At 38.1% G+C, this 25,609-nt stretch overlaps 1 long non-coding RNA gene across 1 annotated transcript in view; it reads right to left on the bottom strand.

Moving 5' to 3' along the window:
• LOC148840402 (uncharacterized) overlaps window positions 1-25,609 on the bottom strand; it is a 59,660-nt gene that overhangs the window by 21,885 nt on the left and 12,166 nt on the right. The window contains exon 3 of the long non-coding RNA XR_016090939.1: window positions 7,148-10,093. This is a non-coding gene — a long non-coding RNA (uncharacterized LOC148840402). The remainder of the gene's footprint in view (window positions 1-7,147; window positions 10,094-25,609) is intronic.

Genomic DNA, 25,609 nt, shown 5'->3' with positions numbered 1-25,609 from the left:
ATTAAAGGCATGCATTCCCAAGTGGAATCCAGCTGGTTGCTGGAGAAAAAGGAGGAGCCCACTCAGCAGGTGCTGATTAGTAATGATTCGTTTAAAATGGACCGTACCCAAAGGGAGTGAGTCTTTACCAAGACCTGAACTTGGTACAGATGTTTAGGTATAGACAAAACCGTACAGGACATCATTGAAAATGTTAAAGGTTGCATCTAAATCACATCTACATCATCAATTAAAAAAAATCAGTTAAAACCACACAGTAATTTTCCATGACTAAGAGTATGGCTTGCTCTTTGTCACTCTCCGATCTAGGAGATCTCGTTAGTATGAGCTCTCTGGTGAAAGCCCTGACACAAGACTACTGCCAGTAGTTACAGGCATAGGCACTAGCGATGGGACTGACCATGTGCCACAGTGAATATGCATGTTAACTGTAAAGGCACAGCAGGTAGGACTGACCGTGTGCCACTCTGAATCTTCGCCTCATCTGTAAAGGTAGAACGACTAGGACTGACCGTGTGCCACTCTGAATATTCACCTCATCTGTAAAGGTAGAATGAATAAGACTGACCATGTGCCACTCTGAATATTCACATTAACTGCATTCATGAGGGAAAACATGTCAAGAAACTGGAAATTAGCCACACAGTCTAGTCTGTTCAAGAGTCCTCATAACTACACAAGTGCATTAAGGAATCTTCCACAGTAAATAAATCAGTGTGGGAATTGCTTATCTTTCTGATAATAAACACAATTGCATTACTGAATATTTCAACCGAAAATTATTTTTTCTACATGAAAGGTTAAGTGTCCCTCATTACAGAAAATAAATATACATATTTTTAAATTCTCTTTTTTAAGAATGCAGTAACTGTTTCATTGTTGGCATGCTAAACACCTTTTCCTTATATACCAGGATGAAAATTTGAATTTCCATCTGTATACTGTATATGCTTCGGTATATGCTTCCTCTTATAAAAGGATTTTAAAATGTAAATTAAACATATTTGACAACAGTGAAAAAAGAAAAAAAAGCTTTTTGAGTTTTAGGGAAATGTGGGCTTTATTTTAGGTAGCTTCAATTGGAGTGGCAATATTTACTTATAAATCTCACAGTTTTCATGGGACAGACAGTTAATGTACTGTAGAATTACAGAGCGCAGTATTGAGAATGCCACATGTTTTTGTTATAGAGTCCGTGTCCTCTTTATAACAAACTGGAATCTTTAAAACACACTCGCTTTTCGAAATATAAACTGTAAAATATTCAACTCTAACAAAACACTGACTTTGAAAAGTCCGGCAGCTAATTAAATTAATTTTCTGCGTACGGTTAATAGTCCCACATCCTTAATCTTTTCTATCTTCCTTAAAATCAAAAAGACATTTTGGCCATACAAATATACATGTTATTCAAATGTGGCTCCATTCATTCATTCCAGTGCTCCAATCACATGTCCAGGCTGTAGACACTGCAACTGGGCTCATCTCAAGAGTCCACTCCTCCATTACTGCTGTGTATATCCAGCCATTACAGCTGATCTGTGTATCCTTCAATGGTCAGAGAAGAAGCATTTAAACTGATCTATTTGATTTGTTTGATTGCTATGAGGAAGGGATGCATCTGACCCCTATCTCTTTCTCCCTCCTCACACCTGAAGAAGATTGCGCCATCAAAACATTGTATGTTTTTCTTTTTACTTTTCCTCATGGAAATATCCTCAACTACTGTATATCAGCATCTGTAAATGTTGCAAAAACAGTTTTTGTTATGTGTAACTCACGCACACTTCACCACACTTTCCATGGTCTTTCCAGTCATTCCACCAAACTCCAAGTATTACAGAATACTAAATATTATTTTTACTTGCAATAAAACTCCACATATAAAATATTGGGAAGTATACAGTATACTTATGTTAGTACCTCACACACAATGTTTCAGTGGATGCTTAATATCGTGATACAATGTTTTCCATCTAAACAAATTTTGAAGGCTTGCATGTGCCAAATTTAGAATGTCTTAAACCATTTTAGAGGGGTTATTTTGGGTCTTAAGCCTTTTTAGGGGGTACATTGGTACAGTTCATAATTGTTTAGATCCGACAGAGTAAAAAAGAAACATGCTTTTACCTTAAGCACCTACAGTACGTGTAGTTTATTTCTTCTGGATTTTTACAGAAGGCTGTCTGTGGGATGAAAAAGAAAATGCCGCGTGTATCATAAGAACAAAGAAAATGATATACTGTACTGTAGATAGGTGGGGGAAATTTAGCTCATCTGATTTGTTGATTGCGGGCAGATAAATCTATCCAAGGTTCTCCTTCTGCTGTTTCTTGCAGGACGTGAGACCACCAAAGCCTGTATTCTGTATTCAGTATAGTGTGATATGGACTTATAGCAGTGACATAGCTAAGTGCCTTATAGCATTGACCAGAGGCAATCCTGCCTTGACCCAAGGTATAAAAACACAAGGGTACAAGGTTAGGAATTGTCTGATTAAGGACAAAACTAAAGTGACTCCTAAATGGATCAACCTGGAAATTATCCCCTATCCAATTGCAGTATTGCTCAGGTCGATAAGCAATGTTACTAAGTATCCTGACCACAGACACCCAGCACTACAACCAGGATTGAATCAGTTTATTATTTGTGGCTTACAGGTGAACTGGAGTCTGGATTTAAAACCACTCTGCATTTGTTCTGTATGCTAGCTGTTTTCTTGGATAAGCTCATGTGTAGCTCATCTTTCAAACTTTCTTAGAACAGGTTTTCTCAGAAGGCTCTTGGTCTTATAATTTGCTGAAGGTTCTGCATGATGCACATTCTTACTCCATATTACAAGCCGTACAGTATGTGCACATTTTTATTCTGGGACTTTATGTATTTACATTAACCTAATATTGGAAGAATCTCATAATCATGCGTGTCATGATGGGTAGTTTTAACACACTCCCTTGTGTTTTAGTCTAGTAATTGTGAGACACTCCCTAAAATAAACTAGTCAGTGTGTGAGATCGAAGATGGCTGGCCTAACGACTGTTTAAACGACTGCTTAACGACTGTTCAAGTGAAAAGTTAAGTTAAACGCATTCCTTGTGTTATGTTCAACTGTGTTTAAGATATATATAAATGAAGCTAAAACATGACAATGCATAGATTTGTATTGGCTGTCCAATTCATTTCTTCCTTTTCCCTAAATTATTAAATTCCTAATGGGAAAACATCAATCCTACTATAGAGAAACCAACAATATTTCACTGCGGCCGACAGCATCCAAGGATTGAATGCTTTGCGAATCTTTGAAATACGTGGTCAAAAAAGCTTGACTTAACCCCCTTGGTTAATGGGCTGCCTCCTGGCCACAGGACAAGGAGGCTCGAACCCCAGTCAGAAAAGAGCAAGAGCAATATCTAATGAGAACCGAAAGTGAAGGGAGGTAAAAACGTCCGAGGTGTCCAGACAAGAATCTTGATTAAGAAAAAGACTAGATAAAAGAATAATGGGTGGTGGGAATGGGGCAGCAGACGAGGAACAAAGGGGCTGTGTGATCTGTCAACGGACAGAGTTTTTGAAGCGAGTGCTGCTCGTGAGTGTGGGGGGGATGTGTGAACTCAGTTTAAGCGTGACCTCGGTTTCTGACGTCTCTCTGGGGGGTTTCAATCCTCGTAAAAGCACACAGAGAGGTCAGAGTGCTCACGATCGAAGAACGGCGAACCATTTGGCGTGGAGATGGCTTTGATCCCGATTTCAAATTTTGCCTTGATTTATGTTGTTTCCTGACAATTTCCCCCAACGTTTCAGTTCATTCTGTCTCAGGAGCTATTGGGTCTGGTGCATCTGATGTGGAAAAAAAAAGATGTGTATATGTCAAGATATCTTGTATGTATTGTTTCAACCGTGATACTTTATTACCCTCACATTTCACAGATGATCGTATTTTCCACGCCGATTGTTCTATTGTTAGAAGAAAGGTTAGTGAAAGGAAGGCAACCCTGTTTTCTTGCATGATGCACTGAAATAGGAATGAGAAAAGGCTGTCTGTGGGATGAAAAAGAAAACGCCGTGTGTATCATTAAGAACAAAGAAAATGATATACTGTACTGTAGACAAGTGGGGGAAATGTAGCTCATCTGATTTGTTGATTGCGGGCAGGTAAATCTATCCAAGGTTCTCCTTCTGCTGTTTCTTGCAGGATGGGAGACCACCAAAGCCGTTTCACCCAGAAGGTTGCAGGAGTCTATCTGGCATGACTGGGAGTGTATGACACATGAGCCAGACTCCTACAGCCCTTTGGGTAAAAAAAAAATTGTCCCCTGTTCTCAGGTTTAAAAGCACTTCCCCTTAGTTTGCATAATCACCAGAGGTGGACCAACATGCTAATATTTTGGTAGGGTTTTTTATAAGAGCAAATATATGGATTATATACTGTATATTTAGTCTAAGCGGTATATGCATTATACTGTATATACTGTACATTTACCTCACAGATCTGTAGCAACTTTCAGAATTCTAGCTCCAGTTTATCTGAATTACAATGCTTTGGTTTGACTTGCAAATGTGAAGCACTGTTTTCAGAGAATACCAGACACACAGGGGATCACGTGCATATTACCAATGTCAGCAAATTCTAATTAACAGAGGGCTTGGTAAGAATATGATAAGAATGAGCACACACAGTGAACTGGCTACAACTGTTTTTTCAACAGGCAATGATAAGCCTTCTTATACATTGTATCTTTTTAAGTAATTGATTTTTTAAAATGTATTTGTTAACCTGACTAACAGGAAACATTTTGAAAAGTTAATATAAAGCTTTTGAAAAGTTATGAGTTATGAGTTATGAGACATTTGTAAAACATGTTTGATTAACTGAAATTCCCAGAGGGAGTCATTAATGCGTTTCTGGGCTAGGGGAAGCTGTATTGTTTTCAAAAGTCCAGTTTAATATTAATTAATTCTGATTCTAGCTATTATATTATCTGGTTTACTGCAATTATTTATCAATGGACACATCTAGAGGTGAAATTATTTTTGTTTTTAAAGTTGTGTCAATTTACTTGAATAAAAATTCTAGAAGTATGCATATTTATCAGGTTGTAAAAAACACCTGTAATTAGATACCAGCTTGAACATGATAATTATCATTCAATCAGGGGAAAATACTAGGGTGACATTGAAAACCATCATAACAGTGGAACTATTATTCTTCTTGGAATTTAGAATTGCACAGAGAAAACCCACCCAACACACAGTAATGCAATAAACTGGGATTTTGGTTTAGCACTGGGAATCCGAGCCATCAATTCTATCAAGGCACCAATTTCAATGCAAATCAGAGCAGTAATACAGTACCTCATGAATCAGGACATACTGTTAATCTCACATTGTGATTATGATCATTTCTGCTCATGTAAACTTTTAATATAATTGAAAATAATATGTACTACATCGCCTCAATTATTTATTTTTAACATAACATTTTCAGACAGTTTTTTTTTTTGGAGTTTTTAAAATGACTTAGGAACTGTATGCGCCCTGGTTTGCCAGAATTCCTATGTGTTACATACTGTAGGTGTGTCTGCAAGGCCCCTTGTAGGAAATATTAGTGCTTAATAACTAGCCACGCCATGTGGCCTTGAATTAACCTTCCCAAGCTGAGTCTTTCCTACAGTAAATATTTTTGTCATGGAGCACACTGTGAAAATAAAGTGTATGGTTAGCTTATTAAATTTATTGAAACTAAAAAGGGCCTATGGCAATTTTAATACCATATTTATATTTAGTTCTCTGTAGGTTTTCATTGACTTTACTACATATTAGCTTCAATTTAAATACTTTTAGCCTCAAGATGGGTGAAATAGCCCCTAAAATATTTAGCAATTTTGATTTATTTTATTTTAACTGATGCTGATTTACATGTGGCATCAACAGGTCAGAGTTACAATTTCTCTGCATTCACCTTGTAATCCCCCCTCTGCCCCAACATGCTCAGAGAATGCAGCATTGCTACTGTACCTTGAAATAAATGCATCTTTTCATATCTTCAAGGACATCAAATGCTTTTTGAATTATTGTGAGCCAATAATTAAACACATTCAACTAATTAAGAGCCTGTGATGATTTGAAAGCCACAAGGATCAGGGACCATTCAATATTTCCTCAATACTGAGGAAACTCACACATAGGAGTATGGAAGAAGATATTCCCACTTGATTGTAAACTTTTTAAAGGAATATATTTATGGAATTAGATCAAGATTATAACATCACCAGCTACCACTTCTGCAAATAAACACCCCAGGCTTCTCTCTCCCTATCTGTGTGTCTCATGGAGAGCAAGCTGGGGGAATGCGAAAAGACAAATTCATAATGCAAGAAACTGAACAGGGCTAATAAAGGGATCTGAATAGTAGAGTGAGCTCAAACCAGCTAATCCTATCTCTGCCCTTGATAGTGCTGCCCCAAGCATGGTTACGACCAATGACAGAGATCTACAGTATACTGGTTGATCTGCCATGTATTGTGCACATTATGTCACACAGGAGTGAAAATAAAAGAAAACCAATCATGCTATGAGGGTAACTGCAGGTTTTTTCGTGATGCATTAGATCGCCACTGTCCATACCGTACATCACATAGTAACTTAATAAGATAAGATAAGATCACTTTATTGGCCATACGCAATTTCTTGCATCAGGAATTCATCTTTTCGCACACCCCAGCTTGCTCTCCATGAGACACACAGACAGGGAAAGAAGTTTGGTTTAAGGGCCTTGCTCAGGAGCCCAACGGAGTAGGATTCCTCTGCTGGCCACGGGATTTGAACCGGCAACCTTCCAGCCACAGGCACAGATCCTGAGCCACAGAGCCACCGCTCCGCCCCAGTGCCTAATTTGACAATGTCCTTTTTCAAAACTTCTTGAATTTTATTATTAACTTAAGCTTTCCCTTTCAGTTATAAATAGAGTGATACAACATTTAAATATAGCTAGATCTATTTAATTTTTTTTTCAGTAAAGTGACAAAACTGTACAGTATGTAGGCTACATTACTATATTTAATTCATCGCTTCTTTAAAAGTTTCCTGCAGTTATTTTCAAACTCAAAGCATGCCATCTTTACGAATGTCCTCTGAAGCAAATTCTTACCTCAGAATTCCTTTGATGCCCTTTCAGCTTTTGCAGACTCAATCTTTTCTGTGACATTCAAAAAAGCTGCTTGCACAAACAGAAGGGGGAAAGGTTTTTGAGACTGACGCACATGCGAGCCATGAAGCTGTGTGAACAGTTGGCCTCAAGGAGCTGCAACATGAAATGAGAGTTAACCAAAGGAAAATGTTGCAGTGCTTACTGTACATACTATCAAGACCCTATAGCCATTTATTGCCTTACTAGTCTAATAGTTGCTGTATAATTCCAACTATTTGTTCTAGTAAATAGACACGAAGTTTTTACCTTTCTGAATCTATCCTATTTCTGACACAAATGTTAAGAGGAATGTACTGTAGGCAAGAAGTGGCTAAAAAAGGATGTCCTATCAACCTTGGGTGTCCGTGTCATGGCCTGTGAGCTATCACTTCCACAGCTGGGTTATAACTGTTCGACAGGCCTATATGAATAACAGGATAAAAAAAGAACTTACAGCATCCAAATGAGCCAAATTTCCAACACAAGGGCACTTCTCTTCCACGACCTAACCTGAGCAGGACTTAAGCGGCGAGGTCACTGCAATGTCTAGGAGAAGGAGGGTTGATGGAGAATGTCTCCTTTTTCCAGGGAAGTGGATGAGAAACCTGCAAGCCTGACGCGCGTGTGCCAAGTACAGCAGTTGCCCCATAACAGTACACTGCTGAGAGATGCTACAGTATGGATCTAACCATGGAGCTAAGAGTGACACACACTAGACGGAGAAGCTACACAAGGATGAATTAGCTGTGTTATGGGCCCTCTGAAGAGACAGAAGACAATCTTTACCACAAAACTGAGTGAAGGAAATTCCATTTGTATTCCACAGAGGAGAACATGATCTTTGTCATCTTAAAAGAATCTCTCAATCAATATGTGTGCTCCAGGTACAAAATTAAGTTGCCATGCGGATACTACTGTGTAAGGCTTTAAGATGATTTATTCACTATCTTCCACCTCTGATATGCTTTAGACCACTGAGTTCCTGATAAGAAACATAAAAGGAAAATTAATCCTGGAAAATTAAGGGTTGTTCATGTACACAGGCTCAGCAGTGAGATGTTAATCAACATTTGAAAGGAATCGAAGGTTTTCATTGAATCTCTTTCAATGAAATTGATTGCTAGCTCCAGACACTTGAGCTGTTGATCACGCAATAGTGAGCAGCACAAAGCAGAAAAACAACACACATTAATCCCAGATAAATTTCCAGTGTTCCTCAGACAGCACCTAAAGCCCTTTCTTTCCTTAAAAACGTTTTCACAAAAAAACACACCGTGTTAACATAAAATGTTACTGTTAACATAAAACGCTAAAATCCAGAACTACTACATTTGAAAATGTTTAAAGCTTCTTGGATTTAAGTCCCATTTTTTTCCCAAATAACTTACAATGGTCACCCCCTGAGATAATGGCAACTATTTGCCTCACAACCACATGTGAGGAAACAATTCATTCATCCATTATCAGAATGTAGCTGTGGTGAGGCAAGGGGGAACCTGGAGCCTACAGTATATACTGTAGGAAGAATAGCAGCACACAAGCAGAAATTCACCCTAGACTAAATCGCAGATCCTTGCAGGGCAAATGAACTGTGTATAACTGTGTGTTTCTGGGAAGCAGTAGGACAATGAAGTAACTGAAGACAACCCATGAGAACCCAGCAAGAACATGCATTCGTCACTGAGAGGGTGCTCCTGCCTGAAATCACACACCAGGCCTGGCTGCTGCGAGTCAGCAGCACTAACTGCTGTGCCATCGTGCCTCCCTCTCAAAAAACACTATTTTGTTTTTCCTTTCAAAATGTCGTCTAACGCGCGTCTTTAAATGAAGAACTTTTGTAAAGGTGCATTAAATATTTCCTAGTACGTCCTTTTCTTGTTTGCAGCTATGTTCTCAATCATCCTATCACACGTCGACGCGTGCAAATGATTGGCAGAATGTGAAGGGTGGTCTGAAACTGCCTTTTAGTACCTGCCAGCTGAATTCAGTCTATTCGGAGAACCGTCTCTTCAAGAGGTCCGAGATAACATTGATGATAACACAACTAAGCAGATGACAGAGCGAATAAAAACGTGACAGTGCCAAGAGAAAAGGATTAAGAATGTCCCCTTAAGCATGGCTCCCACAGACTTAATCTTTTTCATGAATTTCCAGTTCTTTCATGTCTTTGAATGCTTGCTAGACTGAAAGAAATATTCAACTTTATTCTCTGGCATTTTTTTGCCCTGGAGATGTACTGGACTGTCGCCCAAACACATTCCATGCTTTAACCAAGAACCTGCTATATAAGGCTTTTTTCTTCTCCCAGACGCGACAGTAATTGAACCAGACAGTTAGTACAAACCTGTGTACTCTTTATTTTAAACCGATTAAGTAGTATTTTTATAATGGTGTCTTACGAATGCAAATTGTACTGTATAGGAACCTTAAGTACTTCTAGCAATTTTCCCAGCAATAATAAAAATAGCTTTTGACCCCAGTAATATCAGTTGTGTGTTTGCTATGAATATTTCACTGTGCTGAAATCTTGTTGCAGATCTGTGAACAGGTAAGCTCACAGAATCCAGTGATTCAGTCACGTTTACTGAGGGTAGTACATGAAGCAAAGGTAAACATTAGATGTTTTTATGGCTTTTCACAAAACACAGTAGCCAACTACTCAGATGTCTGTTTTGACACAGAATACACAAAACAAAATCCTAGTAAGGCAAGAGATTAGTTCACAGAGCTGTACGTGTACAGCATATATATTTCTAAACAATGTTCCATATTGTTTAACAGAAAATAAATCTTAAAAAAAAAAAACTCCCCACTTTATTGCGGGCTGCTTGCAAAGTCCTGCTCCCCATCAGCTGTTTCCTTCTAGAAATGTAATCCGGGTCATCTCGTTTTTCCTCAGCCTGGGATCTAGGAGTTGATACGGAGGCATATTAGTCTCTTAAAGAAGCATTTTACAGCAATTTAGATCTTTACATGGTTCCAAATGTAGAACCATGAACATGGGCAACTGATTGGCTGAGCTGAATGTCACCTCGATTTTTAACATTCAGCAATCGGCAATGCGAGCCACATGTCACACGAGTCATGCATCAGTCTGGATGTGGTAGAAGTGGTAGAAGCTGCAGCTTGTACTGCCTGGGCATGATACAGTACCTTGGATATCCTTCCTGGGTCGTTACGTGCACATCATATATCTCCTTAAAAAAACAGCAAATACGTTTTGAAGGGACGTGTACTCAGAGCATTACAAAGAAACATCTTTGCAGAAACAAAACAGTCCCCATCATAAGCAACGCTACTGAGAGCAGAGCTTTAGAAGACGGTAGCACATAAGAAGAGGTGGACTTAATCTGAACAAAGTAACATTGCTGACATTATTGAATGAAGGTTTGACAAAACAACGCTGTAGTTCTAAGTGCAGTAGTAATGTGGTATTATGTTATGTGGTCCTTACCATATGGAATATAACCTCAAGGTACAAAAGAGACTAAACACTATATTCAATTTCTTAGACCTCTGTTGTTTTTATTTTCTGAATAAATTTATTATTTATGACAAGAGGGTCAACTTCTTTTGCAATGTGTAACTGGGGTCATACTGTTTGAGTTAAAATTATTTGTAGCCGTTTCAAAAATAGATATACTGTACCCCCAAGCATTTCGAGTTGAAATAACTTTTAGTTTGACTTCCCCTCCAACCCCACTTCCTAGACACACACCAAACTAAATATTTCTTTAAAAGGTCAATTCTATGTATAATACAGGAGACTCTCAAGCAAACCTGCTGTTGTTTCTGCAGCAGCTTCAAAGATATTGGATAAATCCATAAAATATTATTTTTCTTTAGTGTATAAAAATTTTGGATAACTGAATAAATAAAACATAAAATACATCAACCAGTAAACACAATACTATTTGCATTGATCCAGTTAAGGTATCCCACAAACAATTAAATGGACAAATTATCCTAAATTAACACTAATAAGAGATACAGTTTCTTACAGTCAAGAGAATTATGTTTATTTTGGGGATTTCTGTAAAACAATAACCATAAACTGACAATGCAATACCAACAAGAAATCTCACAGAGCCAGTAATTATTGTGTGCAATTCCTATGATTAATAATAAATAGAATGTCATTTGTTTCATCATTTAAATTGAGTGACATTCTGTTCGAATTGGTGCGAACACGAAAATAAAGACACAATCCAGTGTTTAAAGAACTTCAATCACACATAAATGGACAGTACAAAAGTCTAAGAGATTACTCTCTCTTATACTGCAATCAAGGTCAAAGTAAATAATAAAAGTTGTTTCACATTACAAAGGGGAAAGAAAAGAAAAGGACTAAAGTCTAAGAGTTAATAATGGGTATGTTTTAGACAATGCAAGGGAAATGGCTGATGTATAAATTAATAATTCAGTCAGGTGTTCACCAAAGACAAAAACAACAACATGCCACAGGCCAGGGAGAGACAATGTTCCATATTAAACATTTTTAGCATGGAAGAGGCAGAGGTGTTTCAGACACAATAAGGTAAGATAAACAAAAATCCAGGTCCTAATGGTATTCTAATGAAACCAGAGATGTTAGCCATAGACCGTAAGAAACCTCTGCCAACAGCAAATTAGGAGACAATACCCATTGTCTGCAAAAGATAACCCCTTCCTACAAAGGGTAATAAAACCAAACCATATAATTACAGACCAAGACCTCTTTTTCCCCATCATTTTTAGGGATATGGAAACTTTAATAAGAACAAAACTAGAGGGTTATCTTATACTAGTATGATTATAGGGCAAAAATAACAGATTGAGAATAGGCAGGCTTTGCTTAGGTATATTCTTTAAACAAGCAACAGCAGCAACTGATACACAGCTTGAGATATGGTATATTAATTTTTTCAGAAGACCTATAAATTCTCAAATTGCTGGCTGTAGGCTTTAAAGGAAATGCATGTCTTCGAATTCAAAAGTGTTTAATGGAAAGAAAACAAATAGTACAGGTGCATGCTCAAGTTGGGGGTTGTGTAGGTACTGTAGTACCACAGGGGTCTGTATTAGGACCAAGCTAAGGTTCTTCCACTAAGGATTGGCTCAGGGATTTGAATAAGAAGGCAATCAACATGTTTGAGATTTGCTTTTTCCTTTGTAGTTTTTAATACCATTAACTTCTTTTACCCATTAAAGTGTTGTGCCTGGGCATTCAATTTTGTAATAAACATTTTCACTTTTGGGGTGCATTGTGGAGACGTGCTTAGCATTTCTGCCTCGCAGTGCTGAAGCCCTGGGTTCTTTCCTGATCTGCTAGTTGCATGGAATCTATATGCTCTGCCCGTGTTCACGTGTGTTTCCTCTAGGTGCTCCCAATTCCTCCCACATTTCAAAAACATACTGGCATGTTAAGTGGCTTCTGGGATAATTTGGCATGTGTGTTTGTGTCTGTGTGTGTCCTGCGATGGACTGGTGTCCTGTCCAGGGTGTATCCAGCCCTGTGCCCATTGCTTGCTGGAATAGACTGGGATAGTATTGGATTAAGGACTTAGAAAATGGATGGGTGGACAGATGGATGGAAATAATCACTTTTAAAAAATGTGTGTGCATGACTCATATTTCAACAAAATGGAACATCATTGAAAAAGGGTGAATACTTTTGCAAGGCACTGCATACAGTCTGTGCTGTCTCAGTTCATCAATGTCTCCCTGTAGCCATAGTTTTATGCCAGTGAGGTTTTCCACAAATGCTGGGAGACTGCCTTGACGGACATATTACTGAACATTGTCACGGTGTTGAAGGAGATGCCAGGCGCACAGAACCACAAAGCTTGAATTTGTGTGCTGCTGTAAACATGGAGCACGACTCAGGACTCCTGTGGCATAGAGACCAGAGGGTTTCTGTATTTGAAAGACCAGCCTCCTGGGGGAGAGAACAAGACCATTGAAATGGAAAACCACATTTCAGCCTTTCCGCCTTACACAGATCTAATCTTGAATGGAATTTTAACATTTCCTCAAACATAAATACACTCAAAAATCATAAATCATTTTTGGTTCATTTAAGGCTTTTTTGGGCTGGATACTAGGCTCAAAGATACAGCCCTGAAAACACAAACTTAAATACTACTGAAATAAAGAAAATGAATGAAGAAAAAAACATGGAAAAATTCTGGGAAAGAAGTTTGGAGGTATTACTTCCATTACCTTAAGAATACATCATTTAAATCTGTATGTTCCGTGTTATGAAAAAGCAAAATTCACCTTGATCTGGAGACTAAGTATAGATTACCCATTGAAGAAAAACATTAGAAAAGAATGAATGAGTTTTAGTCAGAAATAACAGTATTATTTTTAGAAACATCGCATTCATTCATACATTTACTGATTTATATGAATCAGTTCATTTCTTGCCTTCAGCACCTCCGAATTTCCCTGGCTTATAAAAAGCAAAAGGCGGGTCGAACGGCTTTGCGTTTTCCCTCTGCTGAAATACAATCAAGTGTGGCAGGTTAAGGACACGTGAGCGGGAAGCAAGCAGGGAGCTGTTAGAGATTAGCCTGTAGGGTGTTTCAGAACCACGAAACAAAACGTGACCAAGACTGGGCCTCGGTATGAAAGACAGTAAAGACTGTCATGCACGAAACACTATATAAAGCCTGCTTACAGACTTTCCGCAGATAGGTAGTTTTCCCTCTTTCCTCCTGTGCTGCAAATTGAAAAGGAGTTATGACAATGAAAGTCGAAAGCGGGATTGCAGTTTTCCGATTCCATACTGTATCACCATATCTATTGTTCAGCCCTACACAACATAACAGCTCTGTTCCCTTATTTTGATATTTACTGTAGGACAAGCTGCACAAGGCCCTTGGTTCAATTAACTTGGGCTCAATGGCCTCTTTTCTATGTCATTTCTTGAGAAATTTGATTTGCCACCACAGTGTCATTAAGATAATTTAGATAAGATGTGCTTAATAAAATGAAAAACAATAATCATTTGTGTCAAGTAAGTTTTTACGTTGTCCAATTGGTCCGTCTTGAAGAATATAAGCACGTGTAAATTTTGAAGACATAACATCACTGTAATACTAATCCTGAACGTCTTTCCAAAATTTTTTTTACAGAAGGTGGACCTGTTTTTCCCTGTGTAGATTGTTTTGTATATTTCATGCTATTTTTAACACCTCTTCTTTCCAGGTATTGAGTGGAAATGAACATGTGACGTTAACATATTAGTACCGAAAATGTTCTAACCAGATACGTGCGTGTTGAGTGCATTCACTGTGTGTAAGGCTCTAGTAATCATAAGAGATGGCATACCAATGCCTCTTTTTATTACAGGTTTTCTGTAAGCGCAGTGAATCATGGCTTACGGCATGCTGTGTTCACCCATGCAAAGTGATTGAGCCAGCTTTCTGGCTTCCTGCTGACATCCGGCCTCAAGGGTTCGAGAGAAATAAAAAAAAGGACATTTAGCCTTCACACAATCATCTGAAACTGCAACATTTTCAGCTTTGTCACCCTAATCTACTGAAGGCAGATCCCTGCATTTTAGATGTAATATTGTATGTATGCATCTTTCTTTACAGTTCTGCAAAGCAAACTGACTTTCAGCGCCACATAGGGAGAAAAAGCCATGGATTTTACATTCACTACATTTGCACTCATTTATACTGCTGGTTGTTTCAATGGAAAAATCTACATGAATGACCCTTTGCTCAAGGGTACAACTGCTCTATGCCACCCGGGATTTGAACCCATGACCCTCAGGTTATAAGTATAATTTTGGGTGTTTGAGCATTGGCATGAAAACACAGAGTTCTGACTTGCTCCTCCCTGGTCAGTATCTGTATTCATTGCTCGCCCTAAACATCATGGCACACTGGAGTCTCAGTTGGCTGTGGACCCAATGCGAGATTCTTTTAACTACAGTGTTTCAAGCACTTGCCTTAAAAAGTATTGAACTATGCAAAGCGTATTTTCATTGCTGGACTGGCTCCTGCTTCATGCCGTGTGAATAAGCAGGAGAGCCGCTGAGTCACACTCTGGAGGAGGTCAGCAATGACACGTGCACCTTAAGACGAAGGGCTGTTACTGCAGAAGATTAATCCGCCACCACAAAGCCAAGGGAATGGCAGATCAAAATGTGTTTTGATGTTCTCTCAGCAGTAAGCAATAATGAAACAGCTCAACAGATGCAGAGATCAGTTTGATCACCTTATAGCATGCTATCTTATGCAGATAATGCACAGCCATTACAGAAGATGAAAATAGGTGCCTTCTCATGATACTCATTGTATACTCATACAATAAATATACAACATACTTGTATACTCATACACTGTAGAATAGCATATCCATTTCAGAAGCCTGCTTTGACAATCCTGAGAACATTACAGGTTATACCTGAACAGCAGTCCATCACTGTTACTGTCTGGAGCAAACTCATTGGCATTGCTTGACAGTCATGAACAAAGTAATGACTAATGGGCTCTCAGCATAGTTTGTTTTAGAATACAGAATACAAAGAGGGATTACAAACAGAAGGAAGCCATTGAGTCCATTCATTTGATTGCTAGCAACTCACTGATCCAAAGATCTCACTCCCACATTTCTTGTAGTGTGTTGTGGACTCTCCTACAGTAACATGGCTGTTTAATTCGGACACCTGTGACCATTTGTGAAAAACATGCCTTGATTTTTTTTAAATACCAACACACACCCTCTTAAAGACCACTTTTTTAATCTTGCTGTTGCCGTCCACCGTAGGAGTTTGCTGAGTGTACCTTGTTCATACGTTTCAAAATTTGAAACAATTTTATGTCTCCTTGAAGTCTTTTGTTGTTCATTACATAGAGGAAACACTACTAGGGTGCACAGTTCAAGTCTCCTGTTGTTCAAGACTAAGAAAATTGGATTTAACCCCTTTATGGATGACACTCCTTTAAAAGAAAGGGGTTAACCTAGTCGCTCTTCTTTGAAACGATTCTAGAGCAGCAAAACCCTTTTTCATCCCCAACTTTCATTTTATTTTAGTTACACAAATTTCCCCCCTAACTGCTGACAGCTTTGTACTGAATTCTGTATCAAAATGCATCACCCTTGCTCCAGGTATAGTCATCCACACCAGTTAAAGTAAAAAAAAAAAAGGTGAAAGTGTTCTTTCCATCATGATATGACTGATCATGACATCAATCTGTCTGCAAAGATCAATCTAACCAAATTATTATATACTGTATATACAGTATATAGAACATTTAAAACAACATGTATATCTAAGAAAGTACAAAATACAGAACCAAAACTTTTTTCTCTTTAACCTCTCTCTCATACAAATAAAAGAAAACACACAAACTTCCACAACATGACAATTTTCTCTTTTTTTGCGAACTAAACAGTTCTATACACATATAATACCGGTGTGGCTCTGTTACTGATTTTTTTTTATTTATTTTCATTTTTTTAAGTTATACAGAAAATACAGTTAGTAAAAAACCCTCCATGTTTTTACTTGGATACTGAATTCACAACATTTTTCTATACTGTCCAGCTACTTTCTACTATTGGTTCATTTGAGGCTCTGTCGAATACTACCTCAGGAAGAACAGGTTGCCACAGGTCTCAGCTTTAAAATCAGTTAGATATAGGTCTATATCTTACCTGTCTTGGAGATACGATTGTTATTGATTCAGATGTCCTTAAGATCACTTATATTCCCAAATTTCCTTCTTACATTTATATTAGGATAAACTCATCAAGCCTGTCTAAATTCCAGTTTTCATCTTTGTCTAGTCTAAAGATTGTTTGTTCTTCTTTTCATCTGAAGACACTACCTGTCAGGTGTTTACCAATTCAATCATTTTTATGTGCTGAAGGGTTTCAAAAAATTGAAAAATAAGCCAGTGGTAGACCCAAAAATCAAGCTGAAGCAAAACAGGCCCAAAAGACAGGCTTCGAATTAGGAAATATGGTCATTTTGGCTTATGATTGTATGAAATGAGTAACAGACAGCAAATGCAAATTCATGTATATACAATGAAAGATTTGCAGATTTTAAGACCTGGCCTTAATATGGAATAAATAACTGGAACAGTAAAAGTAAAGAATTCATTACAAATTTCTAGAGCTTAGATTATAGAATAATTTCACTAGACTGTCTGAAATAATTCCAAGCAGGAAACTGTTAAATACTTCACTATCATGTGATACTAATTAGCAGATCTTTTAAATCCATCCATCAAGTCTCTTCAAAGTATCAAAAAGCAGAAAAGTAATGCTAAAAAATGTATGAGGCAGTCAAAGACACCAACAACTTTACTATCAAAATTCAATTTGCACACAAAGGCGGGTACTGTATGTTGCAGTGTGACTAAGGAACAATTCCAATATTGCATATTTTATTTTTATTTTTTTAATTTACAATTTTACTTTAAAGTGGATAAGAACAGAGGTTGCAGAGCTAACAATAACCAAGAGGAGATGAGATATAAATAGGATTTACCTACACTGAGATAGCGATCGAGAGCTTGTTTAAAGCTTGTTGTTCAAAGATCTTGGTAGCCCTTTACATTAAAAATAAATCAAATCAATGCAGATACAGGCATGCACCAGTAACCCTACAAACACTATTCTTTAAAATTGATTAAATGTACAATCTATACAGCACACAGATAACAATAAAAAATATTCTGACATATGCACCTTTTTTCTTTCGGAAAAATATTAAATATCATCAACACAGGATAGCTGTAAATACAAAAACACTACTATTCAACCTGTTCAGGAAGAGTCAGAAGAAAAGGAAACTGAATAGCCAGTATTATCCTCCATCTGAAGCTCCATATGGGGTAGCCTAGTCTCAGCAGCAATGTGACCAGTGATGAGGCATGCATTCAGTAAGCTGCCACAGGTCAACCCTTGAATACTTTTATAAAACCAACAGATATCACTTCGAGAAGCAATACTTGAATATAATGTGCAAAATTGCTAGATAAAAAATTGCTCCACTCTTGCTTTAGTGGTTAGAGAATGTGGTATTGTTGTTAGTGTACATGCTATTTGAAGTCCTTTTTCAGTGCTTTGGGTGAATTGTTGAAGTTCAAAGTTCCCGTTTTTGTAACGACTACGTTGGAATTCTTAATCGCGCTTGTTCTCTCAGTGTACAGATAAGTGAAGACAACAATAAATAAAAATTGTAAGCGAGTAACATTCACATTCTATTAATTCACATGATAATTGCCTGTCATGTTTTATGGTTTTCAACTTGCTAGCATAATGTAGCAGGAATGTGAATAATTTGTATTACTTCCTCCTCCAGCTGAGAGCAAGGGACAGGAGACAGCATGGTGTTAGGTCAGCCAGTCCAGCTGTTAACAATTGTTGTTATAGGACCACAGTGCTGTATATTCTCCATTTCTGGCATACTTCACATATGACACATACTGCACATAACTCATTTGCTGTTATATGTGGATCACGTTGCCTCCATTGACATCCACACTTACAATAGAACAAGCTATTCTATTCATGTCGAAGATCTATATTCCGCATTTTCCAAAAATGCATTTTTGTGCATTTTCAGTCAAATTTCACAAAATTAGCCAGCCTTTTGCTGAAACCAATTATTCCATAATTAACTAGGCAATTAACTAATTTGTTAAGCAATTCAAGCATAACTGACCAGTGTCATCTCTTCTCACAGAGTGTGATATATTTCAAGTTATAAGAAGTGTTCACAAGTTGAGAAGCTGACTTATATTAGTATAATATGTCTAATGAAACAAGTAGTTACACATCTTTCTGGAGATCCTTTGAAAAGGGAGTGCTCACGGTTCCATTCTTGTGTGGATGGAAACAAGCCAGTAGCCTGGTTTCTTCACAGAGCCAGCTGGGTGGGATCTTTCGAAAATTTCGCTACAAACTATCAACGGAGCTAGATGGGCCGAAAGGCCTCCTCTGTTGTGTAACTGTTCTTCATATCATTGTTTAATGTGCCTTAAACTCTAGGAAGAAAAGTATTTACATATGATTCTATCACTACTGAGTAGCTACAACTGGTAAAGGGAACATTTTAAAAGGCAGTACTGTTAGAAATGGAAAGGGGTTGTCACAGATCAGATCTAAGATCGAATTAAAAAAAAAATCACCAGTCCAGGGTTGCACTACATATAAACAACTGGTACGTCTGATACTGTATTTCTGTGCAATTTCATCATTTTAATTTATGTGATACAATATGTCAGATGCAATGCCACACCTGTCAAATGTCTATTTATCTGAATCAGTGCTAGAGTTAAAAGGGAATTCTTGCAAAAAAAAAACAACAACATGTTGAACAAGTTCCTCATTGTTTTCATTCATATCCGACATGTTACATTGTCTTAGTACAATCAGAAGTCCCCTTAAATGAGTGTTAGTGCTGCCTAATGAGCTGCACTGTGTTATCTCCCGCCACATGACCATCTGCCACACGCACATAGAAACACGCCTCATCAGAAAAACACAGCGTTCTGTCACGGGCTGTTCTGCCTGCAGTGGTGGAGCTCCACCCACTGCTTCTGGGCCACTCATGTTGGGTTCAAAGTGTGGCAGCACAGGGATGACAAAAACTCAACGTGACACTTGGAAACCAGACCTGCTGAAGTCGGCACCGTACAGTGTCAGTAAACACTGCTCTCTGGTGTGTCCCTGCAGCATGTCAGGCAGAAGACTATTACAACTCTGAATGGGGACAATACACTTTCAATTCAAGCTTTATTATCCTCTGGGGGAAATCTGAGTTTTACGGCACTGCCAAATACAACAAGATTGACAAAAGTTTCCAAAAGAGAAGACGGTACAATAGTGTTCCAGGAGATAAGAGTTATTTTATGTTATTTGAGAGAATCACGTTGTTGATAAGAGACTGTTACTGTTACACCCGGCAACCCAGAGGCTTCTCCCAGATGGGAGGAGTGTAAAATCACAATAGACGGGGTCTTATCCTTCTTCACAATGCTCTGTTTGGACAGGATATTTAAGTCGGTTTGATTTGTCCCAATTATTTTGCTACTTATTTTCATTAATTTTTCCAACCTATTACAAGTAATGGTACTGATGTTGCTAAACCAATCATTGAGACTGTACATTAACACATGTGCAATACATGAATTATAGAAATGTATTAAAATAGATCTACCTTAAAATACCTGAGTTTCCAAAGCAACAAGTTTCTGTTGGTGTCACTACATTTGTTCCATCTCAAGTTATTGCATTATTGCAGTCATTGACAATTCCTACAGTGTGTTAATTACAGTAGGTTGGAGGGGTGTTGCATTATGCAATGGTATAATCTTGTAAGTATGACATTTTGATAACGACTTCTGGTCCCTGTAACATTTTTCTGTTGTGGTGACGTACTGTATCAGTCAAAAAAACTGGGAAAGACGAATTCCCAAACCTCCAGCTAAGTGCAGCGGATTCATCCCTACTTCTATTCTCCCCAAAGTGCAAGCTTCTGAATAGCCACTGAGATGATGAGGCTTGGCATATCTGCCCTAAAAACATGAGCAGACTGTCATGAGAGCTGGTTCTGAATGCTTCAAATGCAGATGATTTGCCATAACATGCATGTGAATTTATTTCCAAATCTAGGACATGCAAGCAGTATTTGATCATGTCATTTTGGCAAATACATGCGTTATTTACATATGACATGTGCATAGCGCATGTTGATGAACTGACATGCTGACTTGTGATGAATAAATTATTATTACAGTATATTATTAAACAATGCAAGTAGTATGCATTCATGTAGTATAATTATTTTTGAATTTACTTTTATGGACACATGAACAGTCTCAAAATAGAAACTGAGACACAGTTAAATTTTTAACAGATAATCCAGTGGATTTCCTTGATTCACAAAACTTTGCATGCTATGATCAAAACTGGTCACAAAGCACAGAGCTTAAGTGCTTAAAGCACAAACACCCTGAATTGCATGTGCACACCCAGTTTCTTATCCAGAACTTGTGTAGTAAATGTGGCATTAAGGAGATACATGGAGAAAACATCAGTCAAACAAAATGATCCTTTACCATACATGGTACTGCTATGATTCAAGCTGCAGTGTCCCAACAAGAAGCTGTAAACTGCTGCAGATGAAATACAGTAGATAAATCATCAGTGCACAGTGCCATCGATAGGGCACTTCAGAAAGGCAATGTGTGATAAGCCAAGAGATGATCAGGATAGGTCCCGTCAGAGGAAGGCAAGTTCAGACATGATGGAAGCTCTTGTCTGAACTACATTTTCTGTGAAGCAGTGGGGTCAGTCACCTGTCCATTTGGGAGAAGACAGTTGTTCAGATGAGGATCTAAAAAGCCAGGAAGCTGAAGCCTGCAGGTTGTCCTATATCCTATATCTGCTGACAGAGGGCAGAGCCGTTGTGTGGCAGGGCAGCGATGGGAGAAGTGAGTGAATGGCCGAGGATGGACCTGAGAGTGTGATACTTTGTGAGAAGTGAGTTTATTTTTTGTGTTAAGGAGGCTCGGTGAGAGATATCAGGCTTTGGGAAGTGTATTGGAGAGAGACTAAACTTCAGAAGCATGTGGTCGTTGAGGTCTCAGCTGCCTGGCGTGTGTGGTGAGGGAACAGAACAAGTCTAGTTAGTATCTCAACGGAGACCTTAAGCTTCTGTTTTGTGATTTTTGTATTCCTCTTGCACTCTAAATAAGGAGGACTGGTTTTGTATCTTAAAGCTGACTTTGTGTGTTTTACCTAGACCCGTCTATTTAAAAGATTGCTATTTAAAACAGCATTTCACCCCTGGGTGTGTCGCACTCCTAACTAAGCGTGGCAGCTATAAAATCCAACTTGTGATGGCAGCTCCTGTGTCCAACTGTGAGTTAGTGTTATACACTAAATATCATAAAACCCACTTCCGATGTGTGTATAAATTTTACATATATAGAGCTTGGAGATGAAACAGCAGTGAATTACTGCACAGTAACTCAGCTTTGTCTGACCTTTGTTAATTCATACAACACCATCTAATTGCTAACACTGGAGCAAGGGGATGTTCATGATGCCTACACTGTGCCAATGGGTAAATAACAGCAGCTACATTTACCGTCACTGCCTTCCCTATGGCTTACGAAAATCCATGTGCTGATGTGAGCTGTTCAACTGGAAAGCACCACCAAATTAAATTTGCTCAGATTTTAACCCTATACCCTTTCTAAAAAACCAGAGCAAAACGGCATATGTACAATGATTAATGACAACTACATTACTGTGTAATCTTTTGACACAGAATCCCCCCCAAGTTGTCAAATAGAGACAAAATGGATTCAGAGTTTAAGCAGGTGACCAAATCCAGGACACGTATTCTCTCTTCCATTCAGTCTTATCTCCTCTACTGTATGTCACACCAGCTATCACATTACAATTTCTGTTACAATTTGAAGAAAAAGATAAACCTATGCCATCTAAATAACCATTAACTTTTATTAATTCTCAACCACTCATTACCAGACAGCCTTCTTTATATACTCTAGATGAATTTTCGCAAGCAACACATGCAGAGAGGTAGGGGGGAAAGTACTTTACACTCTTCAGATTCTTTTAGATTCCTGAAATACTGTCCTGTCTTTCTAATATACAGCTGGCATTAATGTTTAAATGCGAATGTCAACTCAATTTAATGTGTCTTCCTTTTGTGAGGAAATGCATACGACTATCTATATACAGTGTGTATTCATACATACAAACTGTGTGTATGCAAAATGTGTATACATCCAAAAGTGTGTTAATAAGGTTAAAATAAAAAACTCCTTATAACTGAAATAAGGTATCCCACCACGTCTGAATGGGTACTCTGGTCTGCTTTGTCATAGTTTCCATTTGACAAAACGACTGATTTTGATTTTGCAGGTTCTTCTTTAATTATGTCAACATAAAACCAAAATCAGAAATTAAAATGTTCTGAACCTGACATATTACAAACAGCACCCTGCAAGTTTTAGGAATTGTGTGCCCATTCCAATTCGGATTGTCAAAAGACCTTTAAGCTGTTTCTTGAGCATAATTATGTGAAATTAATTTGACTTTGGCATTACTAGTTTTAATCAATGGGACTTAAATGAAAACCTAACTCGCAGCTATGTGTAATTCTTCACACCAATTTTATTCCATTCCAATGTGGAAAATTACTGCACAGAAATTTAGGTTGACAGTGAGAAAAGAAAACTCAGTCTGTCCCTATCCTTCAAGCCCAGGGTGTTTAAAATTACATCATGGGTGGTGAATTTCCAACATTTTGAGTGAACTTTCTTGTAAACTGATTCACGGACTGACAGCACAAATGGGAATTTAGTGTCGTCCACAAACGGAGAGCCAGCATTCCGCTTCAATTTAAAACCTGTGCTGTGGCTTGAGTCCAGCATTTCTCTGTTTAGTAAGTCTCATACTTTCACAGATTTTAGACAGATTGAAGAAACGAATTTGGTCAAATTAAGAGAAAAGTTAGCTCAATTGCACAAATCAGAACTTAGCTGCAACAAAAAACTACAAGGGGACCCTCTGACCCGGAGAGTTTAGCGACAACTGTAATCTGGCTTCCCAGCTCCAAAGTTTCTTTTTGTAACTTCCAACAGTTTTATTATTCTTATGACATGTTTTTTACTTAAGTAAAAGCATGAACTAATCACAGTTTTCTAAAGCCGATAACAATAATGCACAATGCACATAATATTGTGACAAAATCGCTTGGAATAGTTTCACTTTAATCAGCCTGATTGTATGAAGCCAGAAAGAGTGACAAATGACATCTTTGGAATATATTTTGTATCTTTGTTTTCTTATGATCTGTGTTTAACAATAGGGACCTCTGGGCCTCGGATTCATTAAGATCTCACCTAGGTTCTCTGATTTAGTAATGGGAGACTAACTCATTAGACTTCTGCATCTCCTGAATGACAGGACCCTGCACTTAAGTTACAGTGCCGCCCATGTCTTTAATGCTATGACAGCTTGGACTCCCCGTCAACAGCTGTGTCTTGGACTTTACTGACGTTAGTAATGAATTCGCACCCATTATGAAACGTTAGCATGCCTGCAGTTTGTGCCGAGCTGCTGCTTCAGAATGTCACTTCAATGCTGTCCAAGGTGCTGAACCCAGACTGCCTGCTAAGTGGACTTCAGATCGCTGCTCTCGCTGAGAAGTGTGAAACCCATTCACAACCCCCCCCCCCCTCCAAAACCCCACTGAATTCATTTCCCACTGCCCGTGCTTTATTACCAGAGTCTACGTTGTCTTTAATTACATTTGACCATGGTGCTGTATCCTACGAACCAGGGTTAAAAACATGAAGAGCATGAATAAAACAAAACTCTCAGCAAGAGTAAACCCATGGTGCTTGGCAGCTAATGATATGTTGGGGAAACTTAGATCTAGCTTCTTGCACTTGGCTTTGAAAGCAGTTTACGTATCATTATGTGTTTTTTTTTCTGCAAATTTCTATTTTGAATAGTGTGTTCTAAAAATGCATTAGCATCATGTAATGGATAATCGTCATGTAATGAATCTTTACTTGCAAAAAAAAACATGGAATAGAGACTGTGGCATGCCCTGGGCAATTCCATGACACATGGATGTGCATGTCTGTTGTAGTAGCAGAAGGAGGATGTCTCCGAGCACACCGGGGGTGGTGAGTGACAGTGGACACCATTCATGTGCTTTAAGGGAATTCTGTTAAAATCAAGCCTCCTAAGTGGGTGGTATTAGAGACTGATACCACCATGATGCTTGGGTTAGCCAGGGCAGAGATTAGTTATAGAGCTTACTATGAACCATGCAGCAGGTGAGCTAATGGGGAAATATAATTTCTGAAGTTAATTACTTGGTCCAGACAAACTGCCCGAGTTAAGGATTCTTCTTCAAAGTAGGAAACTGCTGATTAATTAAAAAGATGATTCTTTAAAATATAAACAAGCAAAGCAAAGGTCTATTAACATTAGAGAGAATTATAACATTGAATTCATTGCAGTCATTAAGCATGTCTGAAAAATTAGACATCATAAGCGCCATGTACTATTGATGACAGTATTAACGTCATACAGTACCTTTGAAATATAAGGTTCTATTAGTTGATGAGATAATGATAAATGTATCTGTCTCTTTGCAATTAGTCTTTTAAAACAACAAAATTAGGTATAAACTTCAGAAGATTGTATCTTTTTGCATCCTTTTGATTTAACACTGGAAATCCATTCCAAATCACAGCCTTTCCTAGCTACAGCTTCATGAAAACAGAAAAGATGCTTTTGTGATATTTTTGGAAAAAATCTATTGTTCCAGATTTGCACATATTGCACATGAATAAACATCGATGGGAAAAATGTTCTATACTGCAGCATTTCTTATTTTCTGTCTTTCTTGGGAAAACA

Source organism: Atractosteus spatula, chromosome 1 (assembly GCF_055471065.1).
Source record: "Atractosteus spatula isolate fAtrSpa1 chromosome 1, fAtrSpa1.hap1, whole genome shotgun sequence".
NCBI classification, from domain to species: Eukaryota; Metazoa; Chordata; class Actinopteri; order Semionotiformes; family Lepisosteidae; genus Atractosteus; species Atractosteus spatula.
This window is presented reverse-complemented; position numbering and strand designations above follow the sequence as displayed.